Source organism: Hyla sarda, unplaced genomic scaffold (assembly GCF_029499605.1).
Source record: "Hyla sarda isolate aHylSar1 unplaced genomic scaffold, aHylSar1.hap1 scaffold_517, whole genome shotgun sequence".
Classification (NCBI taxonomy): domain Eukaryota; kingdom Metazoa; phylum Chordata; class Amphibia; order Anura; family Hylidae; genus Hyla; species Hyla sarda.
In genome coordinates, this window is record NW_026610528.1 from 154,913 (window position 1) to 173,881 (window position 18,969).

The 18,969-nt window shown below is 49.2% G+C and overlaps 2 non-coding genes and 2 pseudogenes across 2 annotated transcripts; all 4 read left to right on the forward strand.

Annotated features, from left to right (window-relative positions):
- Positions 1-1,624: 1,624 nt before the first annotated feature.
- LOC130338260 (U2 spliceosomal RNA) lies at positions 1,625-1,815 on the forward strand. The gene has a single exon (XR_008878992.1). It is a non-coding gene; the product is annotated as a U2 spliceosomal RNA (small nuclear RNA).
- Positions 1,816-3,905: 2,090 nt separating this feature from the next.
- LOC130338309 (U2 spliceosomal RNA) lies at positions 3,906-4,079 on the forward strand (annotated as a pseudogene).
- A 5,817-nt stretch (positions 4,080-9,896) lies between these two features.
- On the forward strand, positions 9,897-10,069 carry LOC130338302 (U2 spliceosomal RNA; annotated as a pseudogene).
- Positions 10,070-12,160: 2,091 nt separating this feature from the next.
- Positions 12,161-12,351, forward strand: LOC130338262 (U2 spliceosomal RNA). The gene has a single exon (XR_008878993.1). It is a non-coding gene; the product is annotated as a U2 spliceosomal RNA (small nuclear RNA).
- The last annotated feature ends 6,618 nt before the right edge of the window (positions 12,352-18,969 follow it).

Below are 18,969 nucleotides of genomic sequence, written 5' to 3' on the forward strand. Positions count from 1 at the left end.
TGGGGGGGGGGGGGTCTCCTGGCTGTTCACACAGGTGTGTCATTGCTGTACATTGACCATGCATTGCTTCTGTGGTATTGCAAAGGCAAAGACAAATGCTTCCAGCCATCCATTGCACTAATGGATTGGTCATCAGCTGGCTGTCTATGTCCCGCATCAATATAGACCAAAGTACAGAGGGTTAGGCTATGCTATTGTGCACCTACCTGATGCATCAGAAGGTGCGAGGCCCTTGCTAAATTCTGTGCACAGACTTTGAGATCTATGCTTTAGACTGTATCTAAACCTGCTCCAACATGGACTGACATTCTGGCCTACTTTCAGCCGATGCGACTTGTCTGTCGCTGAACAGTCGCTTTTTATGTATTCAGCACCTATGTATAATGTTGTAAAAATGCTCTAGAAGCTAAAGTCGCAGAAATGTCACACATATTTGGCCTGCAACTTTCTGTGCGACAAATTCAGACAGGAAAAATCAGTATAAATCCTTAGAAAATTATCCCCCAGTGTCTCCATCTGCTGGCGGTATTGAATAAGCATTGCTGCACTGATGGGGTATGCATTAGACGAAAAAAAAGAAGAAAAAGAAGAATAATACGCCCAGAAAAGAGGCGAAAAGGAGAAAAACGTAAAAAAACGTGAAAAAAAAGTAAGAGGAAGAGAAGGGAAAAAAAGGTGGAAATGGGTTTAAAAGTGATTTCGGCGGAGAAATATATATATATATATATATATATATATATATATATATATATGCGCACACACACACATAGATATAAACGTATTCTCCGTTGAGATATTGCAGCCGCTGCTGTGTCCAGGCCCAGGAGCCTTAGCACTGTGCTGTGATGTCACTCAATACCACTGACATCACTAGGTGTAAACAACATCTCTCCTTTGCTGTGTATGTGACTATGGAGCTGTTTGGTGATGTCGTCTATTACGGCCTTCATAGAAGCAACAGGAGATTGTTGCATCCATCTTGAACCCTCAGAACTACAGTGCTATGATGTCACTCACTTCCACAGGCCTTGCAGAGTGTAAACAACAACAACCCAGCTTTGTTGTGTATGTAACCAAAGGGATTTGTGATGTCACCTAGAACCTTCACAGCAGCGACAGCTTTATGAGGAGCATCAGCACTGCTCTGCCTGAGCAGAACCATCACCGCCATAGGTTGTCAAATAACCCGGATTTAACCCACACAGGTAAGTCCAATGGGGTGCAGGCATGTCCTCTATGCTTACAGCTTCCCGTGGGTGTTGGTTTGATACCGTTTGGGGACAGCCAAGGAGGCATCTGCAGGCAACAAAGGTAGGTGTGTGCTTGTGTGTGTGTTTCCTATGCAGATCCTAAGCCCAGTGTCACATGCAAGTAGGAGGAGTAAGAAGGGTTCCTGGCAAATCCGGGTTATGGATTGCATTTAAAAAGGCCCCGTGGGAGTGCAATGGGCCCCTGTCTTGCTGCTTAGCAATAATGGTATGGGTTTAGGTTCTGCTGTGTGTACTGGTGGTTGACTGCCCCCCAGCCCAGAGTGTGCATGGAAAATTGTCTGGCAGCCTCCCTGACAGCAAGCAGTGATAGTGCCCATGAAGGGGACCTTGTTGGGCCCGCCCCTTTCACGGTTATCGCTTCTCGGCCTTTTGGCTAAGATCAAGTGTAGTATCTGTTCTTATCAGTTTAATATCTGATACGTCCCCTATCTGGGGACCATATATTAAATGGATTTTTGAGAACGGGGGCCGATTTCGAAGCTTGCTTCCGTCGCCCTATGCATTGACCCGATATGGCAGTATCTTCGGGTACAGTGCACCACCCCCTTACAGGGTTAAAAAGAAAGATTCCTACTTTCATTGCTACCTGCTTGCTGGCTAGCCAGCTAGCCAGCCCTGTGGGCCTTGCTGCTGCTGCAGCCAATAAACAAAAGGTGGTGCTGCTGCTGCTTCTGCTGCTTCTGCTTCTGCTTGTGTCTGGCCCCTGTTGGAGCGTCCAGGCACAGGACTTCTGCTGCTGCTGACTAAATGGCCTCCTTAATTGGATCATTTGAGTAGCCAGCACACCTGTGCAGGTAGGGCATGACATGATAGGCAGCTGCCTTGATAGCGGGTGGGTGCTGAATGTTCCTAATTGACAAAATAAGATTAATGCTTATGAAGAAATATAAAATCTCATCCCTTCCCCAATATCGCGCCACACCCCTACCCCTTAATTCCCTGGTTGAACGTGATGGACATATGTCTTTTTTCGACCGTACTAACTATGTAACTATGTAACATAACATGGGGGGGGGGGGGTCTCCTGGCTGTTCACACAGGTGTGTCATTGCTGTACATTGACCATGCATTGCTTCTGTGGTATTGCAAAGGCAAAGACAAATGCTTCCAGCCATCCATTGCACTAATGGATTGGTCATCAGCTGGCTGTCTATGTCCCGCATCAATATAGACCAAAGTACAGAGGGTTAGGCTATGCTATTGTGCACCTACCTGATGCATCAGAAGGTGCGAGGCCCTTGCTAAATTCTGTGCACAGACTTTGAGATCTATGCTTTAGACTGTATCTAAACCTGCTCCAACATGGACTGACATTCTGGCCTACTTTCAGCCGATGCGACTTGTCTGTCGCTGAACAGTCGCTTTTTATATATTCAGCACCTATGTATAATGTTGTAAAAATGCTCTAGAAGCTAAAGTCGCAGAAATGTCACACATATTTGGCCTGCAACTTTCTGTGCGACAAATTCAGACAGGAAAAATCAGTATAAATCCTTAGAAAATTATCCCCCAGTGTCTCCATCTGCTGGCGGTATTGAATAAGCATTGCTGCACTGATGGGGTATGCATTAGACGAAAAAAAAGAAGAAAAAGAAGAATAATACGCCCAGAAAAGAGGCGAAAAGGAGAAAAACGTAAAAAAACGTGAAAAAAAAGTAAGAGGAAGAGAAGGGAAAAAAAGGTGGAAATGGGTTTAAAAGTGATTTCGGCGGAGAAATATATATATATATATATATATATATATATATATATATATATATATGCGCACACACACACATAGATATAAACGTATTCTCCGTTGAGATATTGCAGCCGCTGCTGTGTCCAGGCCCAGGAGCCTTAGCACTGTGCTGTGATGTCACTCAATACCACTGACATCACTAGGTGTAAACAACATCTCTCCTTTGCTGTGTATGTGACTATGGAGCTGTTTGGTGATGTCGTCTATTACGGCCTTCATAGAAGCAACAGGAGATTGTTGCATCCATCTTGAACCCTCAGAACTACAGTGCTATGATGTCACTCACTTCCACAGGCCTTGCAGAGTGTAAACAACAACAACCCAGCTTTGTTGTGTATGTAACCAAAGGGATTTGTGATGTCACCTAGAACCTTCACAGCAGCGACAGCTTTATGAGGAGCATCAGCACTGCTCTGCCTGAGCAGAACCATCACCGCCATAGGTTGTCAAATAACCCGGATTTAACCCACACAGGTAAGTCCAATGGGGTGCAGGCATGTCCTCTATGCTTACAGCTTCCCGTGGGTGTTGGTTTGATACCGTTTGGGGACAGCCAAGGAGGCATCTGCAGGCAACAAAGGTAGGTGTGTGCTTGTGTGTGTGTTTCCTATGCAGATCCTAAGCCCAGTGTCACATGCAAGTAGGAGGAGTAAGAAGGGTTCCTGGCAAATCCGGGTTATGGATTGCATTTAAAAAGGCCCCGTGGGAGTGCAATGGGCCCCTGTCTTGCTGCTTAGCAATAATGGTATGGGTTTAGGTTCTGCTGTGTGTACTGGTGGTTGACTGCCCCCCAGCCCAGAGTGTGCATGGAAAATTGTCTGGCAGCCTCCCTGACAGCAAGCAGTGATAGTGCCCATGAAGGGGACCTTGTTGGGCCCGCCCCTTTCACGGTTATCGCTTCTCGGCCTTTTGGCTAAGATCAAGTGTAGTATCTGTTCTTATCAGTAGGGGATACTTACCTGGCAGGGGAGATACCATGATCGCTACGGTCTGAAGAACTCCAAGCATTGTGGTAGAGATTTTGCGTAGTACGATTGCAGTACTTTTCGTTCTTATTAGAACCGCATTTCTCTAGAGCATACCACCTGAAGATCGTCTCCTGCCTGCCTCGGAACATCTGAAGAAGGAGAAGATCTTGAAGACTGCAGCTCCGGAAGAAGCCGACGAAGAACCTGGAAGAAGGGAATCGGCGGTGAATTCCGGAACAGCGGCGAAGAGGAAGGCGGCGCAGAATCTTTTCGAAGAAACTCGCTGCCTCTGGAGAAGGATTTGCATAGCTCCTCCCACCGGGACCGGATCTGCATAGCTCCTCCCACCCGGGAAAGAAGACTTTGCGAAGCCTCTCTCCACAAGCAAGCAAGGAAGCGGAAAAGAGCCTGCTGGAAGAAGCCATGGCCTCAACCAGCAAGTCCACCCAGGAGGCTGCAGGGCAAGGCCTGGAGGTCCAGCCCCAACCACAGCAAGCTTCAACCTCCACCACGGCAAGGCAGAAGGGCGGCAGAATTCCTAACCTGGAAGCTCCAACCCTGGAGCCCTGGATGAGGCAGACTGTTGCCTTGAAGCTCAAGCCCGTGGACGGAAGGGTGCCGGACATGTCCCACGACGTGTTCTGCAAGAAGATGCTGGCGGATCAAGGCTTCCCCACGGCTGACACCCTGGGAATAGCAACCTTCTTTTCGGGAATCTTCTACATCACCTTTGCCACCATTGGGACCTGTAGAAGATACTGGGAGGTGGTGAAAGCGGCGAGTCCCGAATCCCCTTTCTCTCGCTTTGTGGGCAACTGCCTTATTCAAAGAGAGGAGAGGCGGGTGACGGTCTCAATGCGGAACCCACACACCCCAGGCACGGACATCTCGACCTTCCTGAAGCGCTTCTGCACCGTGGTGAGGGAGCCCACCCGCATCCTGAACTCACTCGGATACTGGACCTGCAAGTGGTCTGTGGTCGTCAGACTCAACAAGAACCCTGCTTCTCCAGACGGACTACAGCACCTGCCAACGACATTTTCCTTGGGCAACTCCACAGGACTTATCTTCTACCCGGACATGCCGCAGACCTGCAGGAGATGTGGCAAGATGGGCCACGAGGGCAAGGACTGTACGGAGGATGCCTGCAGGTATTGCCGTGTGACAGGTCACACGACCAAGGACTGCCCCAAGAGCAAGACCTGCAACCTCTGCGGACTGGCAGCCCACAGCTACAAGGACTGCCCCCAGAGGGAGAGAACATGGGCATCTGTGGCAGCGAGAGCACCGAAGCCAGCCCCAGCTCCGGAGCCAACACCACGGATGGCCAAGCCGACCAAGGAGGGTAAGAAGGCGAAAGCCACCACCCCTGCCCCGTCCCGCCCCTCCCCTGCCCCTCCCGCCCCATCCCCTGCCCCTCCCGCCCCATCTCCTGCCCCATCCCGCCCCACCCCTGCCCCATCCCGTCCCACCCCTGCCCCATCCCGTCCCACCCCTGCCCCTCCTGCCCCATCCCGTCCCACCCCTGCCCCTCCTGCCCCATCCCGTCCCACCCCCGCCCCTCCTGCCCCATCCCGCCCCACCCCTGCCCCCCGTACCCCACCCCGGCCCACCCCTGCCCCCCGTACCCCACCCCGGCCCACCCCTGCCCCGTCCTCCCCTGCCCGGCCCACCCCTGCCCCGTCCTCCCCTGCCCGGCCCACCCCTGCCCCGTCCTCCCCTGCCCGGGCACTCTCTCCTGCCCCCCGCCCCACCCAGCCTCCTTTCTCTCCTGGCCCAGCAGCACCTAACCCCCCTCCAGCTGCTGGTGCCCGCCCTTCGGAGGACTTTCCTGTGCTTCCTCCCCCAGGTACCATACAGAGGAAGAGGAAAGGAAGGGACAACGTATCAGAAGAGTCCCACAAAAGAAAGATAATCGAGACCTGCGAGACCCCTCAAGCTTCAGATGAGGAGGAGGAGATGGAGCAGGTCTGCGAGAGCCTTGAGGCTTCAGAAGGAGAGGAGGTGATGGAGCAGGCCCAAGTGGAGCAGGTCCAAGCAGAGCCAGTCCAAGCTCAATCTATGGAGGAGCTGCTGCAGGACCCAGAGGTTAAGAAAATCCTGGACACTCCGTCCAACACGGTCTACGACGAGTTCTTGGAAGGGCGCTACGAGAAGCCACAGGAGCCGACAGGCGCCAGAGAAGAGGACCCGTCCGACCAGACTGGTAACTAGTATCAGAACTAACCTCTCTTTTTATTCCCATGGCTGATCTCAACATCTTCTGCATTAATGTGAGGAGTATTAGAGCTTGGTTCAGATTTCAGACTGTTCTTACGTTCTTAGATTCCCAGAGGTGTGATGTTTACATGTTGCAGGAATGTGCTTTGTCTGCTTCTAGGTCTTACAACCATCTGGCCAGGCAGTGGCCTCACGGCCCTTCCTACTGGTCTGGTGGGGGCGACAATAGGTCTGCGGGGGTGGCCATCCTGATCAGGGGAGGTAACTTTGCACTTGATTCCGTCCGGGAGCTCGTCTGTGGCAGACTTCTTGTCGCAGACGGTTCCTGGGCGGGTGAGCCCGTGCGGCTCATCAACGTGTATGCCTCCCCTGAGAGGGATGTCCGACTGGAGGTTCTCCAGGCCCTGCGGGCTGAACTCGCCACCACTAGGGCAGTAGTGTTGGGTGGTGACTTCAACTGCCCCATTGAGGTGGAAGGGCGCAGTTCTGGCACATCCGCCAACCTGGACGTGACGTCTAAACTGCTGATTGAGATGGTGACGGAGGCATCCTTGCAGGACGTTGTCGGGTCCATCGGGAACGGCTCCGTAAACTATACGTGGAGCCGTCCCGATGGCTCGCTCCGTTCTCGGATAGACTTCATCTTCACTTCGAGAGCAGTCAGAAAGGTGTCGTACTCTATGGTCCCCTGCTTCTTCTCTGACCACAGGGCCATTCGATTCCGGGGGACTCTGGGCCATGGATTCCCACCTGGCCCGGGCTCCTGGAAGTTGAATTGTGCCCTGTTGGAGCAGAGGGAGGTCATGGAGGAACTTAGGGATGCTTACCTTGTATGGCGAAATGACAAATGCCTGTTCAAGTGCATCAGCGATTGGTGGGAATATGTTAAAGTCGAATTCCGTTGTTTCTTTCAGGCAAAAGGCAGACAACAGGCGTGTGCGAAGAAGTGGGACTTGAGGAAACTGCAGCGCGAGCTGCGGTCCCTGCAGGACCTGCTCCAGTGTGGCTGGGACGTCAGGGAGGAGCTGGAGGAGACCAAAAAGAGCTTGAAAAGGCACTTTGAGGAGGAATCCAAGCGAATCGTCTTTCGTTCCAAGGTGGAGAACCTGGAGAAGGGTGAGAAATGTAACTCTTTCTTTTTCAGGAAGCTCCATGCCGGCCACACGCCCCTGACTGAGCTACGAGATGAGACCGGACACATGAGGAGCGGCAAGGAGGAAGTGATGGGGGTCGTCCACGACTTCTACAGCAACCTCTACGCCCCCAAGTCATCCGACCCCGAAGCCGCCGAGAGGTTCCTGTCAGGTGTCACTAACGTTGTTGATCCCGCAGGTGCGGCGGCAATGGACGATCCCTTGACGGTGGGGGAGCTGCTCTCTGCCGCTAAATCCTTTAAGCCCGGCAGGACCCCGGGCAGTGACGGTCTCCCGGCCGAGCTCTACGTAGCGCTGGGTGACCTGATCTGTCCGGACCTGTTGGAGGTGTACGAGGAGATGGTGGTGGGGGGCAGAATGCCTCCGTCGTTGAGGGAAGGGATGATCACGATCTTGTATAAGCGGAAGGGGGAGAGATGTGACCTGAAAAACTGGCGTCCCATCTCTCTCCTGAACGTGGACTACAAGATCCTCGCCAAGGTGCTGGCCAACAGGCTGAAACCTGTCATGGGGCAGATCGTCCATCCGGACCAGACCTGCAGCATTCCTGGCCGCAGGATTGCCGACAGCCTTGCCCTTGTGAGAGACACGGTCCATTACATCCAGGACCGCGGGGGCCGCGCCGCCCTGGTCAGCTTAGATCAGGAGAAGGCGTTCGACCGTGTCTCCCACGCATTCATGGACAGGGTTTTGCGCAGGCTGGGTCTGGGGAAGATGTTTTGCTCTTTTGTTAACGTTATGTATTTTGACATTTACAGCACGGTGTTGGTGAACGGCTGGAAGACTGACCCCTTTTCCATTCTTTCAGGGGTTAGACAAGGCTGCCCTCTTTCACCTCTCCTTTTTGTTTGTGTTATAGAGCTCTTCGCTGAGACTATCCGGCAGAATGGAGAGATCAGAGGGATCACCGCACCAGGACCAGATCGCCACGAGGTCAAGTGCTCGCTCTACATGGACGACGTGACCGTCTTCTGCGCTGACCAGCGTTCGGTGACTGCACTCGTCCAGACCTGCGAGGACTTCGGCAGAGCTTCGGGGGCAAAAGTCAACTGCGGGAAGTCGGAGGCCATGCTCTTCGGGGAATGGCACCTGGCTTCTCCCGCCCCCTTCCCCTTTGCCGTTAAGCCGGACTTCATTCAAATTCTTGGAGTCTGGTTCGGGAAGGAAGGAGCGGCCCTTAAGTCTTGGCAAGACCGACTAGGAAGGATAAACTCGAAGATCGGACTGTGGAGCTCCAGAAAGCTCACGATGGAAGGCAAGGCACTTGTCCTGCGGAGTGAAGTTTTGCCTGTGCTCCAATATACCGCACAGGCCTGGCCTCCCCATACCACCGTTTGCAAGGCCATCACCCGGACAGTGTTTGGCTTCGTCTGGGGCAAAATGGACAGAGTCAAGAGGACCGTGATGTACAAGGAACCCCGCAGGGGTGGGAAGGGAATACCCGACATCCCCGCTCTGCTGAGGGCCTCCTTTGCATGTGTCACGGTGCAGCGGACTCTTGTAGAAAAGACTGGCTCAGCGGGCAGGTCCATGTCTCGCTTGCTTCTCATGCCCCTCTGGAGACAGCTGGGCTGGGACAAGTGGGACAGCTCCATCCCTTACAACTGGAACACTCCCTGGTTCTATGGGGATGTTGTCCGGTTTGTGAGGGAGCACCAGCTGGAAGGACTGAAACCAGACCTATGGAAGCCAAAGACAATCCACAAGCTCATCCGAGCTAAGGACTCGACCGAGCTGGTTCCGGGACTCCCCGCAGCCACTGCAGAGACAGTTTGGAACAATGTGGCCTCAAAGCGGCTTACCAATGGACACAAGGACTTGTCGTGGATGGCCGTCATGGGAGGTCTCTCTCTCAGGTCATTCATGCATGCCCGCAACCTGTGCAAGACCCGGTACTGCCCCCGTTGCCCCTACGTGGAGGAAACATCTTTCCACGTGTTTTGGCAGTGCCCCTTTGCACAGGGTCTGTTGGACGCCCTAGAACAGGAACTCAGAGACTCAGTGCCCAGGAGCTGCCTATCGTACCATTCGGTGCTTTACGGCCTGTTCCCTGGGACCCACGACGTGGAGGCCATCCAGGAGGCCTGGCGCCTTATGAACTGTTTTAAGGACGCAGTGTGGCTTGCCAGGAACCGCCTCGTGATCAACAGGGAAAACATGTCCGTCCGGGACTGCCGCAGGTTCATCAAGAACCTGCTTAGAGACTATTCCATCTTGGACAGCTCGGCCGTTGATGAGGAAGAAGAGGAGTGAAGACCCCTCTCCTTCTCCCATGTCTCCCTGAAGATACAGCCCAACAGTTTGGCCCTGTGATCCGCCCCCTCCCTACCCCCACATAGTCGCCCACACCCCTACCCCGATCACAGATTGTATTATTTGGTTTTTGTTTGATCTCTTGTGCCTTTATATTGCAGGATTGAGCTGAATGTTAGAGTAGCATGGTGTGCGATGTATAGCTTAGGGAACCTTTGCTGTGTATTGTACTATCATGCTTTGTGTGACTGTAATTTATTGTACGACTTGTAATGACTGAACGGAAAATAAAGCTCTTTCAATCAAAAATCTGTTCTTATCAGTTTAATATCTGATACGTCCCCTATCTGGGGACCATATATTAAATGGATTTTTGAGAACGGGGGCCGATTTCGAAGCTTGCTTCCGTCGCCCTATGCATTGACCCGATATGGCAGTATCTTCGGGTACAGTGCACCACCCCCTTACAGGGTTAAAAAGAAAGATTCCTACTTTCATTGCTACCTGCTTGCTGGCTAGCCAGCTAGCCAGCCCTGTGGGCCTTGCTGCTGCTGCAGCCAATAAACAAAAGGTGGTGCTGCTGCTGCTTCTGCTGCTTCTGCTTCTGCTTGTGTCTGGCCCCTGTTGGAGCGTCCAGGCACAGGACTTCTGCTGCTGCTGACTAAATGGCCTCCTTAATTGGATCATTTGAGTAGCCAGCACACCTGTGCAGGTAGGGCATGACATGATAGGCAGCTGCCTTGATAGCGGGTGGGTGCTGAATGTTCCTAATTGACAAAATAAGATTAATGCTTATGAAGAAATATAAAATCTCATCCCTTCCCCAATATCGCGCCACACCCCTACCCCTTAATTCCCTGGTTGAACGTGATGGACATATGTCTTTTTTCGACCGTACTAACTATGTAACTATGTAACATAACATGGGGGGGGGGGGTCTCCTGGCTGTTCACACAGGTGTGTCATTGCTGTACATTGACCATGCATTGCTTCTGTGGTATTGCAAAGGCAAAGACAAATGCTTCCAGCCATCCATTGCACTAATGGATTGGTCATCAGCTGGCTGTCTATGTCCCGCATCAATATAGACCAAAGTACAGAGGGTTAGGCTATGCTATTGTGCACCTACCTGATGCATCAGAAGGTGCGAGGCCCTTGCTAAATTCTGTGCACAGACTTTGAGATCTATGCTTTAGACTGTATCTAAACCTGCTCCAACATGGACTGACATTCTGGCCTACTTTCAGCCGATGCGACTTGTCTGTCGCTGAACAGTCGCTTTTTATGTATTCAGCACCTATGTATAATGTTGTAAAAATGCTCTAGAAGCTAAAGTCGCAGAAATGTCACACATATTTGGCCTGCAACTTTCTGTGCGACAAATTCAGACAGGAAAAATCAGTATAAATCCTTAGAAAATTATCCCCCAGTGTCTCCATCTGCTGGCGGTATTGAATAAGCATTGCTGCACTGATGGGGTATGCATTAGACGAAAAAAAAGAAGAAAAAGAAGAATAATACACCCAGAAAAGAGGCGAAAAGGAGAAAAACGTAAAAAAACGTGAAAAAAAAGTAAGAGGAAGAGAAGGGAAAAAAAGGTGGAAATGGGTTTAAAAGTGATTTCGGCGGAGAAATATATATATATATATATATATATATATATATATATATATATATATATGCGCACACACACACATAGATATAAACGTATTCTCCGTTGAGATATTGCAGCCGCTGCTGTGTCCAGGCCCAGGAGCCTTAGCACTGTGCTGTGATGTCACTCAATACCACTGACATCACTAGGTGTAAACAACATCTCTCCTTTGCTGTGTATGTGACTATGGAGCTGTTTGGTGATGTCGTCTATTACGGCCTTCATAGAAGCAACAGGAGATTGTTGCATCCATCTTGAACCCTCAGAACTACAGTGCTATGATGTCACTCACTTCCACAGGCCTTGCAGAGTGTAAACAACAACAACCCAGCTTTGTTGTGTATGTAACCAAAGGGATTTGTGATGTCACCTAGAACCTTCACAGCAGCGACAGCTTTATGAGGAGCATCAGCACTGCTCTGCCTGAGCAGAACCATCACCGCCATAGGTTGTCAAATAACCCGGATTTAACCCACACAGGTAAGTCCAATGGGGTGCAGGCATGTCCTCTATGCTTACAGCTTCCCGTGGGTGTTGGTTTGATACCGTTTGGGGACAGCCAAGGAGGCATCTGCAGGCAACAAAGGTAGGTGTGTGCTTGTGTGTGTGTTTCCTATGCAGATCCTAAGCCCAGTGTCACATGCAAGTAGGAGGAGTAAGAAGGGTTCCTGGCAAATCCGGGTTATGGATTGCATTTAAAAAGGCCCCGTGGGAGTGCAATGGGCCCCTGTCTTGCTGCTTAGCAATAATGGTATGGGTTTAGGTTCTGCTGTGTGTACTGGTGGTTGACTGCCCCCCAGCCCAGAGTGTGCATGGAAAATTGTCTGGCAGCCTCCCTGACAGCAAGCAGTGATAGTGCCCATGAAGGGGACCTTGTTGGGCCCGCCCCTTTCACGGTTATCGCTTCTCGGCCTTTTGGCTAAGATCAAGTGTAGTATCTGTTCTTATCAGTTTAATATCTGATACGTCCCCTATCTGGGGACCATATATTAAATGGATTTTTGAGAACGGGGGCCGATTTCGAAGCTTGCTTCCGTCGCCCTATGCATTGACCCGATATGGCAGTATCTTCGGGTACAGTGCACCACCCCCTTACAGGGTTAAAAAGAAAGATTCCTACTTTCATTGCTACCTGCTTGCTGGCTAGCCAGCTAGCCAGCCCTGTGGGCCTTGCTGCTGCTGCAGCCAATAAACAAAAGGTGGTGCTGCTGCTGCTTCTGCTGCTTCTGCTTCTGCTTGTGTCTGGCCCCTGTTGGAGCGTCCAGGCACAGGACTTCTGCTGCTGCTGACTAAATGGCCTCCTTAATTGGATCATTTGAGTAGCCAGCACACCTGTGCAGGTAGGGCATGACATGATAGGCAGCTGCCTTGATAGCGGGTGGGTGCTGAATGTTCCTAATTGACAAAATAAGATTAATGCTTATGAAGAAATATAAAATCTCATCCCTTCCCCAATATCGCGCCACACCCCTACCCCTTAATTCCCTGGTTGAACGTGATGGACATATGTCTTTTTTCGACCGTACTAACTATGTAACTATGTAACATAACATGGGGGGGGGGGGGTCTCCTGGCTGTTCACACAGGTGTGTCATTGCTGTACATTGACCATGCATTGCTTCTGTGGTATTGCAAAGGCAAAGACAAATGCTTCCAGCCATCCATTGCACTAATGGATTGGTCATCAGCTGGCTGTCTATGTCCCGCATCAATATAGACCAAAGTACAGAGGGTTAGGCTATGCTATTGTGCACCTACCTGATGCATCAGAAGGTGCGAGGCCCTTGCTAAATTCTGTGCACAGACTTTGAGATCTATGCTTTAGACTGTATCTAAACCTGCTCCAACATGGACTGACATTCTGGCCTACTTTCAGCCGATGCGACTTGTCTGTCGCTGAACAGTCGCTTTTTATGTATTCAGCACCTATGTATAATGTTGTAAAAATGCTCTAGAAGCTAAAGTCGCAGAAATGTCACACATATTTGGCCTGCAACTTTCTGTGCGACAAATTCAGACAGGAAAAATCAGTATAAATCCTTAGAAAATTATCCCCCAGTGTCTCCATCTGCTGGCGGTATTGAATAAGCATTGCTGCACTGATGGGGTATGCATTAGACGAAAAAAAAGAAGAAAAAGAAGAATAATACGCCCAGAAAAGAGGCGAAAAGGAGAAAAACGTAAAAAAACGTGAAAAAAAAGTAAGAGGAAGAGAAGGGAAAAAAAGGTGGAAATGGGTTTAAAAGTGATTTCGGCGGAGAAATATATATATATATATATATATATATATATATATATATATATATATATGCGCACACACACACATAGATATAAACGTATTCTCCGTTGAGATATTGCAGCCGCTGCTGTGTCCAGGCCCAGGAGCCTTAGCACTGTGCTGTGATGTCACTCAATACCACTGACATCACTAGGTGTAAACAACATCTCTCCTTTGCTGTGTATGTGACTATGGAGCTGTTTGGTGATGTCGTCTATTACGGCCTTCATAGAAGCAACAGGAGATTGTTGCATCCATCTTGAACCCTCAGAACTACAGTGCTATGATGTCACTCACTTCCACAGGCCTTGCAGAGTGTAAACAACAACAACCCAGCTTTGTTGTGTATGTAACCAAAGGGATTTGTGATGTCACCTAGAACCTTCACAGCAGCGACAGCTTTATGAGGAGCATCAGCACTGCTCTGCCTGAGCAGAACCATCACCGCCATAGGTTGTCAAATAACCCGGATTTAACCCACACAGGTAAGTCCAATGGGGTGCAGGCATGTCCTCTATGCTTACAGCTTCCCGTGGGTGTTGGTTTGATACCGTTTGGGGACAGCCAAGGAGGCATCTGCAGGCAACAAAGGTAGGTGTGTGCTTGTGTGTGTGTTTCCTATGCAGATCCTAAGCCCAGTGTCACATGCAAGTAGGAGGAGTAAGAAGGGTTCCTGGCAAATCCGGGTTATGGATTGCATTTAAAAAGGCCCCGTGGGAGTGCAATGGGCCCCTGTCTTGCTGCTTAGCAATAATGGTATGGGTTTAGGTTCTGCTGTGTGTACTGGTGGTTGACTGCCCCCCAGCCCAGAGTGTGCATGGAAAATTGTCTGGCAGCCTCCCTGACAGCAAGCAGTGATAGTGCCCATGAAGGGGACCTTGTTGGGCCCGCCCCTTTCACGGTTATCGCTTCTCGGCCTTTTGGCTAAGATCAAGTGTCTTGCCCTAAGGTATTCGGGTACCCCTCTCCTCGGCCTTGTGGGATCGCCCAGGTTTATTGCCTGGGCTTCACCCACCTGCTGCTATTGGGGAGAGGGCTTAGTCCCAGGATAACGGGAAGGTGATCATCGGAGGACGGGTCTGCCGGAGAGGATGGCTAATGCGCCGAACGCTCCTAATACAGTACGGCTGTTTATCGAGGAGGAAAAGAGGAGTGCCTACGGGATTTTGCATGTCCAGCAGAAGGTCGTGGAGGGAGTGCTGAGGATGCCGCATGCTTCCATCTTCTGTGTCCAGGTCTTTCCCAGCCAAGGATTCTTTGACGTGACCTTCTACAACCTGGATGATCTCCGTACCTGTCTCTACCGGAGTAAGGAGAATGCTTCTCACCCTGACCTACAAGGGATCCGATTCATTTCCTGCGAGGCTCGGCCTAAGAAAATTCCAGTGGTAGTGCATATGTACAACCCTTTTGTGCGGGATGAGGAGATCCAGACCTTTCTAAGAAGGTATTGTGTGTCTGTTTCTGGTGCGGAGAGGAAAAATAACATCCTGGGGACTTTCACAGGCATGAGACGTTTTTGGGTGGAGTTTAGGCCTGCCCCCGAGGGTGGTGCTGAAGGTTTTTGTCACCCCCCGCAGAACTTTGCGATAGGGAACAACAGGGGGTTTCTGCACTACCCGGGGATGCCAAGTTTTTGCCGGGACTGTTTTTGCTTTGGTCATACCAGAGAGAACTGTACAACCGGGCAAGTTTGCAGGAACTGCCACAAGCCTGATCACCGCACTGCAGACTGTCCCGAGAAACGCAAGTGTCATTTCTGTGGTTCTTCGGATCACCTGGCTAGGAGTTGCCCCACTTACCAGTCCGGGGCACCCCGATCATATGCAATGGCTCTTCGAGGTGGGACAGTTCCTGAGGACTCCAATGCTGCCAGGGCAGGCGATGCAGAGGTTAGCGTGCTGACCAGTGAAGCAGAGTCTGCCCCTGTTTTTCCTTCCATTTCTAGGTCTGTTCCGGATGCTTTGGTGGCAGAGGGGGAGAAGGCGGAGTCTGTTTCGGAGGCATCTGTTTCGGAGGCCTCTGATCCCCCAGAGGAGATGACTGTGGACAAAGAATCCTTGAAGAGAAAGATGCCGGTGGAAGAATCGGAGGATGACTGTCCGACTCCTCAGAGTCAAAGGATTGAGGACTTTCCTAGCCCGGGAAGGGAGGAGGCAGGTGGAGGGTCGTCATGTCAGATTGATTCTGACTCCTCTTTATCCTCCCTGGGCACAGGTTATTTGGAGGAATGTCAGGTCAAAAAATTGACAAAGACTCTTAAGTTTAAGGAAGGGGAGGCAAAAAATAAGGGTAGAGGTCGGGGAAAGGCTAGGCCTCCTTTTGATAATGCTTGATTTTGTATTTCCTTTTTTTCCTTCAAATGTTTGAATGAGTTTAACAATTGGTTCTCTAAATGTCCGCAGTATTAGATCTTTAGAAAGGAGATCCGCCATTTTTGATTTACTTTCTGGATATTCTTTTGATGTTTTAGGTCTCCAGGAGTGCTGCTTGGATGGGGAGCCAAATATCTCCTGGCCTTATGGGCAATCGGTATGGTCTGGTTCAATGGAACGTAATTCGGGGGTGGGGATTTTGTTCAAAAGTAATGAGTTTGTTGTTAAAAAAGTTGTCCATATTGTTCCGGGTAGGGTATTATTAGTGCATTTTATTTTCAGGGGTTTCACATATAAAGTAATTAATGTTTATGCTCCAACTGGGAGGAAGGAAAGAGGGGAGGTGTTTGAGAAATTATATTTCTTTTTGAGTGGGAGGGATGATGTGTTCCTTATAGGGGATTTCAATTGTATAATAACAGAGGGGGATAGGAGTAGTACTACGGTGGGTGGTGGGTCTGGTTTAGACAGTACTAGTAAGCAGCTTAAAGAGATTGTAAATTTATTTGGGTTAAAGGATTCCTTTGTTGCCCATAATGATGGTACTATCGGTTATACATATTTTTCTAACAATACAAGTTCGCGTATTGATTTCATTTTTGTCTCAAAACTAATGTCTGTTTCTAATTTCAGACGGAGGAGGTTACCGTTCACGGATCATGCCTGGATTGAGTGTGTGGTAAAAGGTGGTGGTCTAAGTGAGTATGGAAAGGGTGTTTGGAAGTTGAATGTGTCTTTATTGGATAATGAATGTGTATTACAAGAATATAGGGAGCGTTTTGATGGATGGGTGTTGAGGAAGGATGCATTTTATAGTGTGGTTGAGTGGTGGGAGTGGGTGAAGTTAGAGACTAAAAGGTTTTTTATTAAAAAAGGGTGTGAGAAAGGGAGGAAAGATAGAGAAGAGTATGAGAGATGGCAAAGAAGGTTAGAGTATTTGTATGAATTGAGGCGTTTGGGGATGAGTGTTGAGAAGGAGATTGAGGAAGCTCGTGGAAGTGTGAATGAGTGTCTGGAGAGGAATGGAAGGAAGATTATTGCACAGGCTAGGGTTGAAGTGAAAGAGAAGGATGAGAAATGTAGCAAATTTTTCTTTAAAAAGGCATTCAGTAAAAAAACTGAGATGATGAGTGTTTTTAAGAATGATGGGGTAGAGGTCTTTGGTAAGGATGAGGTGTTAGAGGAAGTGTGGAAGTTTTATTCTGATTTATTCACGGAGAAGGAGCGGGACGTGACTCTAGAGGAGGAATGTTTGGGATATGTGGATAAGCGTTTGGATGAAATTGATGGGTTCTTTATGGAAGAGGATGTGAGGAAGAGTGAGGTGGAGGATGCTGTGAATGGGATGAAGAAAGGAAAGGTGGCAGGGAGTGATGGATTGCCTGTGGAATTTTATCTTGTGTTTTGGGATATGTTAGGGGATTATGTATGGGAGGTGTGTAAGGAAGTACTTAGGAGAGGGAAGTTATCTAAAAGTATGAGTGAGAGTGTGACTGTGTTATTGTTTAAAAAAGGGGATAAGAGGGATCTTAAAAATTGGAGGCCTATAGCGCTCTTGAATTGTGATTACAAAATTATTGCTAAAGTTATTGCGAATAGGTTAAAGGATGTGATTGATTGTATGGTAGGTGAGGAGCAAATGTGTGCAGTGCCTGACCGTAGGATTTCTGAATGTCTGTTAGGTCTGAGGGATGTATTGTGGGACTGTAAAACTAGGAAGCAAGGTGTGGCTGTTGTTACGGTGGATTTTGAAAAAGCGTATGATAGGGTGGTGCATGATTTATTGTTTAGGGTTTTGAGGAGGATGAATGTGCCGGACAGAATGGTGAAGTGGATTGAATGTTTGTATAGGGACATTTATAGTAAGATTCAGGTCAATGGTTTTCTGAGTAGGGAGGTGAGTATAAAATCTGGAGTGCGGCAGGGGTGTCCCCTGTCGCCAATTCTTTTTATTTGTATGATTGAGCCTTTGTTGGGGATGATTAGGAGAGATAAGGTGATGCGGGGTATAGAAATACCTGGTAGTCATGGGAAGGATATGCGAGTGATTGGTTACATGGATGATGTTACTGTTGTATGTAAGTCAATGGCAGGGGTAAGGCGTGCTAAGTTATTGATTGAGTGTTTCTGTTTAATGAGTGGGTTTAAGCTTAATGTTGGGAAGAGTGGTTGTAAATTTTTTGAGGGGTGGGGAGAGAGTGGGTTGTGCGAGTGGCCTGTGAGAGAGGGTGGTGTGGAAGTGCTTGGGGTGGTGTTTGATAATGATTTGTATGGGAAAGAAAGTTGGGAGAGGGTTTTGGGGAGGGTGGGGAATAAAATAAACTTCTGGTCTTTAAGGACTTTATCGATTGAGGGAAGGATTCTGGTTATTAAAGCTGTTATAATTCCTATTTTGCTTTATGTTAATTATGTGTTTCCTCCACCGGATAGGTGTCTGGCAAGAATTATCAGGCAGATCTTTGTTTTCTTATGGAATTCAAGGATGGAGAAATTGAGTCGTGGGAAGGTGGTGAAAAGCAGAATGCATGGTGGGAAAGGAATGATGAATGTGGAAGTGTTCCTGGCTGTGAAGTATGTCAGTTTTTGTCTCGCTGTAAGTAAGAAGGAATGTGTGTTTGGGTGCATGGTAAGGTATTTGGCTGGTAATGTGTTGTTGAAATATAAGCTAATGGAAAGGGACTTAAGGGTACCTGTAAGTTTTGAGGTTCCTTGGTTCTATCAGAGAATAGGGCGGTGTGTCAGGAAAAATAATCTGGAATGTGTGACTGAATGGAATGATAGTAAGAAGGTGATGAAAGTGTTGGAGCAGAGAGAAACAGTGGAATGTGTGGGAGGTCTGTCTGAGAAGGATTGTAAGGTAGTGTGGAAAAATGTCAGTCACAAGGAACTGACAAATAAACAAAAGGACTTGTCTTGGATGTTAGCTCATGGGTGTCTGCCAACAAGGGAATTTCAGAGGAGAAGGAGATTGGTAGACAGTGAAGTGTGTCCCAGGGATGGTTGCGGTGGATGTGAGAATTATGTACATGTGTTTTGGGAGTGTGGTTATGCGAAG